General features: G+C 34.1%; 1 long non-coding RNA gene across 1 annotated transcript; it reads left to right on the top strand.

Annotated features, from left to right (window-relative positions):
• Window positions 1-2,189: 2,189 nt before the first annotated feature.
• LOC127162374 (uncharacterized) lies at window positions 2,190-4,047 on the top strand. The gene is made up of 3 exons (XR_007827324.1): window positions 2,190-2,459; window positions 2,854-3,148; window positions 3,298-4,047. It is a non-coding gene; the product is annotated as an uncharacterized LOC127162374 (long non-coding RNA).
• Window positions 4,048-13,006: the final 8,959 nt, after the last annotated feature.

Here is a 13,006-nt window from a genome sequence, read left to right as displayed (position 1 = left end):
CCAATGATGCTTTAAAAACTGGCACAAATATAAGATGAACCTGATGCTGAAATTTAAGATGGGGATAATAGTAGAAAGAACTACATACTGTTGTAGAACAGTGAAGACAACACTAGTGTTGATACACATTCTTCTATATAATGGCAGCTGCTAATTAATGTTCATGAATAAATAATGTATCTGTTATGTTTTCTTCATTTAACCTCTTGTGGATCTGATGTCATAAACCAGAACAGCCACAGTAGCCACACCCACCAAACAGAGACGACCAATCAGATCACATCTTCATTAGAATCACAGCAATGGACATGGACTTCTGGGTTAAAACCAATAATTGAAAATGCGCAAATACTAAATGATCACAATTATCACCACTGACATTCCTGAACATGTGTGACAGAGTTTGTTGATGTCCAGATGTTGAGTCTGGTTGCTGATGGAATTGTTGATCACACAGCTGTAGGTGTTTTTATCCTGATATTCCACCTCCAGAGGAAGAGAGAGACTGGGAATCCTCAATTGTGTGAACAAAATGCATGAATGTGAGTAAATGGTGACAGATTTAGATTTTGTTTGGGGTAAGCTATCACTATAAATGATAAATTCTGGTATAACGACCTGCAAGCGGCGTTCATGCGCCATTGCACTGCATCAAGTGCGCTGCGTGAAATTTCCACAAGAGGTCCTCGCTGCAGCCTGGCCCTTTTTTTTTTTTAAATTTACATTTAATCATTTTGCAGACGTGTTTATCCACAGAGGCTTAGTCTAACGACTTGGTCTAAGTAAAGTCTAACGCAGTACATGTATCAAGGGTTTTTGACCTACATTACAATATGCGATGACCTACCTTACATTACAGTGTAAACTTCTAAAATCATTAAAGTCATCCACGATGTTTTCGTCTTTACAACTTCAAAGTAGCATGCATTTCATATGTTATCGCCAGGATGCACATATCAGTGTTGTATCCATTATTATAAGGACACAACAAGCACTGTAACATGATTGATATGCAGACGTTGCACTGTAAATAGCTACTTATTAAAGGGGTCATCGGATGCCCATATTCCACAAGTTGATATGATTCTTTATGGTCTTAACGAAAAGTCTCTAATATACTTTGATTAAAAATTCTCAATGGTTTCATAAAACAACACCCTTTTTTGAGCTCAGCAAAAATCATCTCATTCTAAGGGGTTGTTCCTTTAAATGCAAATGAGCTCTGCTCGCCCTGCCCCTCTCTTCTCTCTGTGGAAAAGACGGTGTTTACATTAGCCGCATTTATCCGCTAAACTTCCTAACTACCACGTTATAAGGAAAGGCGATCGCAAAGATTCATAAAAAAACCCTTATACTCACTTCTGCTGTAAGTGAAGCTGGATTATGAATGATTCGCGCGAACATAGACGATATATGTAGATCGGAAGGTGCATTCCCTTCACAAACAAACCTAATCCACTGCATCTTCAGCGGCTCAGATGTCGGGAGTAAATGACGACCACTATGTTCATTATTACATCCAGCACTACAACACCTCAATCGCTCAATCAGAGATATTCTTGTCTAACTTACATCCCTGCTCCAGCATCGAAACAAAGAGGGCGGACTATGATGGCGGATTCGAGGTAAATCGCTCATGTCAATCAACTATTGTGGGAGCGGCCTCTGTGGGTGTGACGCCACAACGACAGGCATCTGAGAACGGCTCGATTTGAAAAAGGGGATATTATTTTTACAGATTAATTAAAAAACACTGCATGGATTTTTATCATTATAGGGTAGATTTGTACATACACTGCCAACACACATTAATGTTCAAACAACATGAAAAAGTGAACTTGGCATCCGATGACCCCTTTAAGATATACATCACTCTGACAGAGTTAGCCTAAATGTCTTTTTGATTTTATCCGTCATGTTTATCTAATCTTTATCTTATCTGTGTATCTAATATAGCTATTACAAACATTTTCAATAATAATAAAAAACAACAACAACCATAATAACGCCTCAGTCAAGTCAAAGAAATGTTTTATTAGTTTATTTTCACACTATCGTCTGATACAATACAAAACACTACAAAACTACAAAAGTATTTCATGCATGAAAGATCTAGATTTTGTTGTTTATGTATGTCTGGTGTCTATCGGTAGGTGCGATGTGCGTCTGTATTGAAAGTGTGTAGAAGCGAATTCAGCCATTTCAGAGAGTCACTGCACGTTTTTCACAGTAATGTACGATAAAGACTCGTAATTAACATGGCAGATATCATCAAGAAAATTATCCAGTATATTAGAAGATCATCTTCTGTCAGTCTGTTCGGTCCGACTCTAACACACCCAGAAACAGTTGAGCAGATGATTACAAACAGTGATCATCTTCGGAAAGAGATTATCTGGAGGAATGCAGCAGTATGAAGAACATTTTGTTATACTTTATAATGTCATTGTTCACGAAAGGTAAGTTTTATGTTTAATTCTTAAAAACTTAGTTTCACTTTGTAAAATTTGGTAATGCTCATTTGTTTTTCGCTTCTTACTATCTTCATATTTCTGCTGTTTGTAAGTATATTAAATGCGATCGTTTTAGTTTATATATACAATAATCAACATTTGAAGTGGACCAAAACCTTTCATCAAAGCTGTTCTAAAACCAAAACGATACCCGTCTTGTCTTAGAACAACTTTTTTGATCCAATTCAAATGTTGACTATAGTTAGAATAAATAAACAAACAAATAAACAATGAATTATGTGTTTTCCTCATAATTTTTTTTTCACATTATGTTGTCCAGCTGAAACAGTTATGTTAATTGTGAATTGTTTTGTTTTGTTTTGTTTTGTTTTTTCTCCAGGTGTGTTTGGTGAGTCTGTGTCAGTGAAGGAGGGAGATTCTGTCATTCTGAAAGTGAACTGAAATACACTGAAATACACAAAGATGATGTGATAGACTGGAGATTAGGAGCTGAAATTGAACTCATAGCTAGAATAACCCCTCAATATATGATGATGCTCTTAATGGGACATTCAGAGACAGACTGAAGCTGAACGTTCAGACTGGAGATCTCATCCTCAAAAACATCAAAACCACAGGAGTTTATGAAGTAACCAACAGCGCCAACACCTTTAAGAAGTCATTCAGTGTTACTGGTTTGTATCTAATGCATTTGAATATTATAATTAGCATATTTATATTTTTTGAATAATCTGCTAATTAACGTAATTACTCTGAAACTGAATTGTAAAACAGGTGAGCTGTACCTACTAGGTTTTAGTATATCTTCATGTTTCTTCTCCAGTTGTGCCTGCAGATGATGTGAAGTCAGTGTTAGTGATTGAGGGAGATTCTGTTCCTCTAAACACTGACGTTACTGAAATGTGGAGATATAATGAGATACAGTGGAGGTTTGATCATTAAAACTTTCCTGTAGCTGAAATCGATAGAAAAACTGGAAATGTCTCTACATATGATGGTCCTGATGGGAGATTCAAAGACAGACTGAAGGTGGATCATCAAACTGGATCTCTGACCATCACAAACATCAGAACCACAGACTCTGGAGTTTATAAACTAGAGACCAGCAGCAGCAAATACACCATACACAAGTCATTCACTTTGACTGTCAGCGGTGAGTTTATCAAGTTTATTAAGTGTTTCAATGTAATAGTGAACGTATTTAGATCAGCACGGTGTGAATAGATTTTAGTAGTTGACTTATTTGCTCTGAATTAAGGCTAAGAAACTAAATGGATGTGGTTCTTTTAGTTTACTTTTTCTCAGACTCTCAAAGCTTTATGTAGAAGCAATGTTGAGAATTTAACTCTACACATTTCATACTGTACGTTATTTCGGAAATTAAATAAAAAGTGTCCTTTGAATCATTCAATTCAGTTCATCAGTTCCCCAACACCTGTAAAACTGCATGTTATTAGATACATAAGTAGATAAACATTTTCATCAAGACAAACTTTGAAGTTGGCTTGAGAAAGCTAAGCAGGACGTTTTAAAAGCTAGAGATTAGATTAGGTTTTCAGGTTGAAGTAGTTTCAAAGATGTTAATAAAAGTTAAATATTTAATACAAGTGAACTGGTCTTTGTACTATTTTATTGTCTAGCCTATGTGTGTTTTTTTTTTTTTTTTTGTTTGTTTGTTTGTTTTCTTTTGCCAAAAACCAAGCAATTATTTTAAAGTAAGGAAAAAATCCAAAAACGTTTTATTTATTTGTGTTTCAACATGGGTGTAGGAGTTAAATCTAATACTTGATGCTACTGAGTCGTTTGATCCTGGATTAATTAGGTTGACGCGCTTTCTTCCTGTGATGTTATGTTACTTCCTCATTGAATCTGTCAATAAGGAACGATCAGACAATTCTTCCGTTGCATCATTGTAGCATTTATTGGCTCCACAAAACACCAAAATGCAAAATGTCCAAAACAAAGGCTTACATTCAAGGGAACTTTCACAATCCCATCAGCTTTGCGCTGTTGCGGTCAAAAACCTTTTGCCCTTCCGGGTCAAAACGCCTACCTACCGCAGTAGGTTGAACTACCTATATAGTTCAATAACAGTAAATCTCACAGCGCCACTCAGTGGTCAACATGAGAATAAAACATAACCTTCATTGAACATTTTGGCTCCTACAGTGGCTATACACAAGTCTTACTTGTTCTTTTTATAAAAGTTTTGTTTAATATAAGTGACTTTGTCATTGTAGCATTGCTCATGTTGTGTATGTGGTTTTTTTAAGCGCTACAACTGCGAGAATGTAAGAAAAATCATGTCAAGAAATTATTTTTTATGTCAGTTTAAGTCATTGGCTTTTTTTCAATTAATTTGAATGAATATACAAATTAATAAAGTTCTATTTTTTGGTAAAAAAAAAAAAACATTTTCATTTATTTATTTTTTAACACCACACTTGGGCTACATGCCAGTGGGTGCTGCAGCAACGTCAACACCCCTACTTCACACGTTGATGGGTGGGGGGGAGTAAATGTACATCACCGAAGTCCGTTTAAGGCAAGTCATGTTACTTGGTGGCCATCTTTGAAATGCTTCCCAGGAATGCAGGTGCAGCTCCTATGTCTTTGAATGAAGAAACATCAAATTCTCCAAAACAAACAAAGCTTATGATTAAATTTCATATTTGAAATCACCGACGAAATCTGACAACAACTGTATTATAAATGTTGTTTATTTTGCTCAAATAGCATTTAAAAAAAGGCTTATTTCTCAGTCATGTGCAGTCCTAGGCGCAAGTCTCCAAGTCTATAGCAACCTGGAATTCTAACGGTGGCAGCTACAGTGATACGCTGACTTTACCAATTAGGGATTGGCTCTTTTGCTCAGAAGGCGGGGCTTCATTCAATAGAGCGGCCATATTGAGTGTTGCATTTTTTTCCCCATTCAAAACTATATGAGTGGCAGGTCTTGGGTATTCTATAGTCTTTGACAGTGCTCTCTTCCACCTCAATACCACAACTGAAGTGAGAGCCTCAAGCAAGATACCAAACCCAAAGACTATAGAAATACAAAGACAGTTCACTCCTATACTTATAAATGGGAGAAACTGCAACATGCAATATGGCGGAATAGTCCCGCCTTCTAAATAAAAGAGCCAATCGCTGATTTCACTGAGTCACTGCGTCACTGCATTGGCCGTTCGAAGTGCCAGTTCCCATAGAAACCTATTGTTGGACCGGCCAATGTCATAAGCATGTTGTGGCTGTGCATGCACATTGGCTGAGATGGTCTAGTTTGAAAAAATACGATTTTTAAGTGCTATTTGAGCATAAGAAACAACATTGATGGGGCGGTTCCTTTCAGATTTTGTTGCTGATTTTAAATATGTAATTTAATTGCAAGCTCAGTGAGCAGTTTTTGAGATTTCAGGATTTATTAATTTAGATAGGACTTGGTTGCAAATATGGCTGCAGAGTGAACAGATTTCCTTGAAAGGGACTTTGCTGAAACCCCAACTGCTCTTCGGGCACCGCAGCAAAAATGTCTGCCCACTGCTCTGGGTGTGTGTTTACGGTGTGTGTGTTTGTGTGTGGGTTCATTGAGTGTGTACGTGATGGTGAAATGCAAAGCAATTTCCAAGTATGGGACACCATACTTGGCCACACATCATGTCACGTCATGATTGTGATCATTTTTATAAATCTGAATGCAACAAATCAGTCAACAACAGTTCATCATTGTATATACAAAAGCAAAGCTTTTCCTTTAATATGATCTGTTTATGTGCTTTCTTTCTGCAGTGCATTTGAATCTTGTAAGCACTTCCTGAATTGTCCATTCATTGTCAGCAATCAGAATTTGATTTCTCCTCATGTGAGCATTTTAAATTCCCCGTATGAAGAAGCTGTAGATGTATTTGTATGCAGATGAGCGGCACAGTTTAACAACAGTATTAAATACAGAAACATTTAATTTATTATGAAGTTGAAGGATGTTCACACTGATCTGTAGACTAACTCTCACCTTCATTTGCTCCACTAAAATAAATCTAATTAAAATCTCGCATTTCATTTGTCAGTGCATATAATGCATACTGGATAAACCACTTGCTGTTTCTGCAAGTATTAGCCATTATATCAGTTGCAAAATGTCATGTATAAACTAAGAATGTGTGTGTGTACTAAACCAGTATTTCTTGACGAATGTTTTCTTTTTTTTTTTTTCCTTCACGTATATAACACTAGCATGTTTATTCTTAAGGTCAGATCAGAGTCTCTCTGACACTTTATCATTTTCTTCACTTTTAGAAGATGCTAGAAATGTGAGTTTGCGTTTAATTCAAGAAAATAATAAAGTTGTTCGGAATAAAACAATTTGACTGAAATAAAACAATTTGACTGAACAATTTGACAACAAGGAGAGAAAACCAAACATGATTTTAAAACAAATGACACTGATATAAAGGAAAATATGTATATGAAGAGTTCAAATGCAAAACCAGCTAAAAGCCATCTCGGTCAAAAATGAGATAATGATACTGAGTGAATACTCTCAACACATTTTATACATCCATAAAAAAAAAATTTCTTCAAACTCGTTAAAATTCCAGCCTCAGCCCAATCAGAAGTACCAGTACCTACATAGAAACCTATACATCTGAGTCGGATAAAAATGCATTTTTTAAAGAAAGACGTCAGATGGATTTAGCTGGTTTTGCATCTGAACTCTTCATATGTATACACGTGCAACCATACAAAGACCCAAGGGGATCACAAACAACTTACTTAAAAAAAAAAAAAGTACATTATTTGCTTTTAAAGCTGAACTTAGTCACAGTTACAGTTGTAGTTCGAAGTTGATCCACAGTGAGGCGCCATGTAATAAACAGAGAAGTCAGCACTAGCATTAAGAAGCATTCTTCCTAAAACATCATGAATTTAATTTTTATGACTAAAGATATGTTTATACTGTTAGGATGTATTAAGCTTGATATATATATATATATATATATATATATATTGCTCCTACAATTGAAGTTATTTTTTTATATTTTCAGTGTACTAAAACCAAAGCAAATCATTTAAATATATTTGTTATGCTACCTACACTACCGTTCAAAAGTTTGGGGTCAGTAAGACTTGTAATAGTCTTTAAAGAAGTCTCTTATGCTCATCAAGGCTGCATTTATTTGATTAAAAATATAGAAAAGAAAACAGTAATATTGCAAAATGTTTTTACAATATAAAATAATGTTTTTTATTTTAACATAAATATATACATTTTTTTGGAACCTGTGATATATATATATTTTTTTTTCAGGATTCTTTAATGAATAACAAGTTTAAAAAGTACAGTGTTTATTCAAAATATAAATATTTTATAACAATGTAAATTATTTATTATTAACTTTTAATAAACTTTTAATTATTAACTTAATACATCCTTGGTGAATAAAAGTATTAATTTCTTAAAAAAAAAAAAAAAAAAAAAAAAAAAACAATAAAAATGTACTGACCCCAAACTTTTGAACGGTAGTGTATATTTTGAATTAGTTTTGTTTTACATGTATATTTATATTGTCTGTTTTCATTTTAATTCCAGTTAAAGTTTTATGTTATTATTATTATTATTATTATTATTATTAATATTATTATTGATGTTAGTCAACGTGTACGTTTTTTTTAATTTACATTTTATTTAGAATTTATATGATTATGTAAAATGTTGTAAAGGACGATTGTGCAGTTAAATAAATGATTAGTATTATAATAATGATTATACTATTTTACATTCCAAGTTCCAATTTATTTGGAATTTATTTGTTTATTTATGACTTAAATATTTCACTTTAACAAATATTTCAAATCCTGAGCTTTCATTTTGGCAGAAATACTGTTGAAATATTGTAAACATTCTGTCCACTTTTTTTTTTTTTTTTTTTCACACAAAGATAGACATTGGTTATATTACAGCTTTTATTTTGAGTAAACTTTTCATTTTTCATTTTAATTTAATTTAATTAATTTATTAATTTATTTATTTATTTTGTTGAACAAAGAACAATATAAAGCAAAATATCTAAAAACAACAAATGTGTTGTAGCACCGAAGAAAAACCACATCCCAAAGACGTTACACATTACATGTTATATGTTATACTTGTCCGAAAAGGAATGGAATGAAGCAAAAGCTTGTTTTTTTCCCCACCCCATATACAATTCCATAATGTTCCTAGTGTGTATATTGATATCTTTATAAAATAACAAATCCACAAAAACATAAACACCAACCAAATGCTTATTATCCAAAACAACACTCTCTAATCACCCATCCTAATACAATCCACATTATAACCCCCACAACCCTCACAGTCACCTCTATACAGTAGTCAACATTTTAAGTAGATCAAAACCTTTCATCAAAGTCGTCCTAAAACTAAAACAATACCCGTTCTTGACTTTGATTAACTCTTTTGATCCACTTCAAATGTTGACTACTGTATATACTTTTAAACATATTTTAGCATAATCAATGTAATTACATTTAGCTGTTTAGATTTCAGATTTATGTTTGGAAGAATATTTTGTTAGGGTTCTGCCCTAATATCAGTTTTCATATGTCACATGCAATACTGGGTATTTTCACACTCATATTTTACACACTGTGATTTAAGATTGTAAACTGCGAGAAATGTGACTTAAACACTGGTCATTTCTGGAACCATCTAGAAACACGAAATTGTCTGCAAGTTTTTTATTATTATTATTATTATATAATGATAATTCTAAATTCATTCTAATAATAATAATAATAATAATAACATCAGCAATCATCTGTGTCTATTCGTAAATTTGTCAGAATAAAGCGTGGCGCCATGTTCGCGTGACGTCACGTACACGCACATCTCGAGGATCGAACTTCCGCACAGAAGTTTTTAATATGACTTAAAATGACGTTTTGTTGTACTTTTCTTCGTAAAACTGGTAAATGATGACTTTCCGAGCACCACAAACTGTAAATACTGCACAGTAATAGTCTGCACGTGCTGTTTCTTTACAAATCGATCAGTTTTATGCCCTGTAAGGTGAAAACAGAGTCGAGCAATATAATTTTGGGATGAGCTCTTTTGACTATTAAATAGCCACCTAACAACCAGAACAACCTAGTAACCACATAACAAATCTCAGAAAACAGCTCAGATCTTCACAGTTCCTCACAAGTATGTGTCCAGAGGTTCACGCCATCAGGATCTTTCACGGTAAGTGTTATTTTTTTCTTCCTTGTCCTTGTTATTTTTTTTTTTTTTGGCGTTTATAGTGTTGCCAATGAAAGAATGTCACGTGTTTTCATCTCGGAATTACGGCATGGAGTGAATGCAGCATAACATTTCCCGAAATTTCTGCAATCACATCATGTATCCAAATTTTTCCTGTCGGCTGTTTAGAATCAGAACGAGTGATTAGTGAATGAATCACTCTTTTGAGTCGGCTCTTTTCAGTGAATTGGCCAAACAGATTAGCAGAACGGTTAAAACGAGTCGCGACTCAGTCTGAATGAATCATTCGTTTCATTTGAATGAGTCGTATGGAGCAGCATCAGATAAAGTGGATCTTTATACATAATTTATATATTAATTTATAATGACATACAGTCATTATAAATTAAACCCACAAATGTATCCTTAATTATTAAAAATATCTTTATTAAGTTAACTTTATTTTATTTATACATTAACTTATTTATGAACTACTGTGCACTTCAGATAAAACCATTTTTAGACCTCAAAACTTTCAAAGCATTAACAGAACACGACAGTATTTAACGATTCTGTGGCTAATCAGCTTTTTTAAAGCTTTCAATTATTTATGAAGTCATTTGTTCACTCTACTCTGTGCACTATTTATAGCACTGTTAAGTGTTATTCTTGTTGAGGACAATTCTAGTTGTGAACACTAGAGAGCGCCAGTCTAACAGTTTAAGCACTTTTTTTTTTTTAGCATTTTTGTTGCGTTATCATCAGAGGAATACAGTTTTATAATACTTTTGTATTGAGATAAATGAATCATAAAATATTTATTATGATCTTTAACTCAGTGGAAAACAGTTTACCATTTGGTACAGTAGACATGTATTTTGCTTTATGTAGATGGTATTTACCAAATCAAATAAGCATTTTTATTGTTATCCATCTCTCATTAAGTCAGTATCACATTCTTTCATAACAAACTGCAAAACAAAACAAAGATAAGGAATGAAACTATGGTCCAAAATAATTTTGTGAAATTACAACTGAAAAATAAGTGTAAGATTGTCTCCGACTCTTTTTAGAAAAACCACATAATGGTGAATAAAAACCTACTAATAAAGACATTACATGGACAATATCAATTAATCGATTTATCGAGAAATTAAAAAAAAAAAAAAGAATGAAAAATGTTATTGCTCACGGCAATTTCTCAAAATGGATGTAAAAAACAAAATGAGCAATCTCTTTGTTTTTCCTCTTAGCACAATCATCACTTCTGCACAATTTGCAATAAGCTATTACTGCTGAAATATCACAATTTGTATTAAATAATGCTTTTCATTTTCATTGCAGTGCATTTATTCTTAAAATGATTCACCTTGTTTGTCTCAGTGGTGACAGACGAACATGACATGTTCTTCACGAAACAGATATGTGTGATATGAAGAATAGTGGAAACTTCTCAGAAATGACTTCTAAGTGTTGCTAGAGCTAGAAGTACCTTCTGCTAAAACTAACACTTCTTATCTGCAAGATCACTGCATTAATATGCAGATCAACATTTGATAAAAATCAGCGATAGACGGATGCATATGCTGCTGAACACCAGTCTTTTTGGTGTCAAACATTCGTAGGTTATTCATAGGTACTTTATTTTGCAGTGAAACAGTTTCGCACGAAGATGAATGCAAATTGTGGACGTACATGCTATACATCGAAACACTTTTCACACCTCAGGACATGCACACACTACATTAACCACAGACATCTAGTATAGATGTCTATTTTCATGCACATGTTGTCTACCAAAACAAATGAAACCACATTATTTTCCAGGTATAAAATGAGGCCTTCTGTGGAATGATTCTAATACTGTAAATAGACACCAATATAATCTGTTTACTACTAAAAGTAATTAATTAAAAATTAAATGGCTGTAGATAATTAAATTCTGTAGGTTTTATTGCTAATGATTTCTGTGTGGTTTAAATTTGACCCTTAAACAACTTTTGATATGAATGCGCTGAGAGAATAAGCTGCTGGAACAAATGAAGTGGCTGTTTAAAGTCAGCTGCAGTTTTCATACAATAAATGTCTCTTACATGTAGAAAAGTTTTCGGGTTGTCTAGTACAGCTGAAGCACAAGTTAACAGGATCACAATAAGCACATCATTTTAAAAGTTACTCAGAAAAAGTCTAAATTACACAAAACACACTAAAGTCACTGCTAAAACAGTGCCTGTAAGCAAAAAAATAACCTGCTTTCACATTTTAAAAAGCTTGTTTGCAATAATCAGCATTTCAGTGTGCATATAAGCACATTGCCTGTGATCAGAACATCATTAATGAGGAAACACCATTGCAGAGAATTTAATTAACGTTTGTGGACAACACTTGCGTACACTGCATCATTCTCCTGTTTACCACTCTGAAAGAAAACACAGAGATACAAAGAGACAAGTTGTGATAGAGCCAACGATATAAGCAATGGCAGATAATGTAAAATAAATTAATAAACAAGTTACAGACTAAATGCAGAAAATAATTTGCACAACATAACTAGGCTAGTTAGGAAGTAGTTAAACTAACACGTTATTGATTTGGTTATCTTTGACTGATATGATCCTCAGGCTTTAGCCATTGTACACTTTTAAAATGCTGAGTTATTTTATTATTAATTGAAGAGTTCAGATGCAAAACCAGCTAAAAGTATGAGCTAATGATACTGAGTGAATGCTCCTGACAGGTAAGTCAATCAAATATTTTTACTTCAAACTCACTAAATTCCAGCCTCAGCCCAATCAGAAGTACCAGTACTTACATAGAAAACTATACAAAGTAGCATAGTAGAAAGAAATGCTAATTTTAAAGAAAAACATCAGATGAATTTAGGGGCTTTTGCATCTGAACTCTTCATTTGTTTTTAAGCCAAATTCTGGGTTCAGCCTGTTGGGTCATTTTATTGGGTTATTTTTAATATTTTTTACCCAGGTTCTGGGTAGTTTTTCTGTAACTAAGCTGGGACATTTTGTACCTTGGGTTATTTTTTTCCCTACCCACCCGCTGGGCCAGCAAACATGCCCGTTTGGGGCCCGCGTGGGCCCACTGCGGGCAAAAAATCTAATCCGCACGGCCCCGATACCGGCGTGAAATGCGGGGCACGTGTGGGCCCCACACTATGGGGCCCGTGTTGGGCCCGAGTGGGACAGCCCAAAAGTGTGGGTTAAGTGTGGGCTGGCCCACACAAAGCAGAGTGGGCCCCCAATGGGGCAGATTGTGGGCCTATAACAATTCCCAC

This window comes from Labeo rohita, unplaced genomic scaffold (assembly GCF_022985175.1).
Source record: "Labeo rohita strain BAU-BD-2019 unplaced genomic scaffold, IGBB_LRoh.1.0 scaffold_917, whole genome shotgun sequence".
Classification (NCBI taxonomy): Eukaryota; Metazoa; Chordata; class Actinopteri; order Cypriniformes; family Cyprinidae; genus Labeo; species Labeo rohita.
This window is presented reverse-complemented; position numbering and strand designations above follow the sequence as displayed.